Source organism: Arachis duranensis, chromosome 6, assembly GCF_000817695.3.
Source record: "Arachis duranensis cultivar V14167 chromosome 6, aradu.V14167.gnm2.J7QH, whole genome shotgun sequence".
Taxonomy (NCBI): domain Eukaryota; kingdom Viridiplantae; phylum Streptophyta; class Magnoliopsida; order Fabales; family Fabaceae; genus Arachis; species Arachis duranensis.
This window is the reverse complement of record NC_029777.3, coordinates 38,640,316-38,641,108: the sequence shown is the minus strand read 5'-3', so window position 1 is coordinate 38,641,108 and position 793 is coordinate 38,640,316.

Sequence of the window (793 nt, the reverse complement as noted above, 5' to 3'; positions counted from 1 at the left end):
TCATTACCAAATAACTTGTCATTTAACTTCATGATTGCTCCAAGGTATTTAGCAACTTGCTCTTCAGTGACATACTCATCCTCTTCAGAGGAAGAATACTCATCAGAGCTCATGAATGGCAGAAGTAAGTCCAATGGAATCTCTATGGTCTCATTTTGAGCCTCAGATTCCCATGGTTCCTCATTGGGGAACTCATTGGAGGTTAGTGGACGTCTATGGAGGTCTTCCTCAGTGACATTTACTGCCTCCCCCTCCTCTCCAAATTCGGCCATGTTGATGGCCTTGCACTCTCCTTTTGGATTTTCTTCTGTATTGCTTGGAAGAGTGCTAGGAGGGAGTTCAGTAACTTTCTTATTTAGCTGACCCACTTGTGCCTCCAAGTTTCTAATGGAGGACCTTGTTTCAGTTATGAAACTTTGAGTGGTTTTGATTAGATCAAAGACTATAGTTGCTAAGTCAGAGGAATTCTGCTTAGAATTCTCTGTCTGTTGCTGAGAAGATGATGGAAAAGGCTTGCCATTGCTAAACCTGTTTCTTCCACCATTATTGTTGTTGAAACTTTGTTGAGGTCTCTGTTGATCCTTCCATGAAAGATTTGGATGATTTCTCCATGAAGGATTGTAGGTGTTTCCATAGGGTTCTCCCATGTAATTCACCTCCTTAATTGAAGGGTTCTCAGGATCATAAGCTTCTTCTTCAGATGAAGCTTCCTTAGTACTGCTTGGTGCATTTTGCATTCCAAACAGACTTTGAGAAATCATATTGACTTGTTGAGTCAATATTTTGTTCTGAG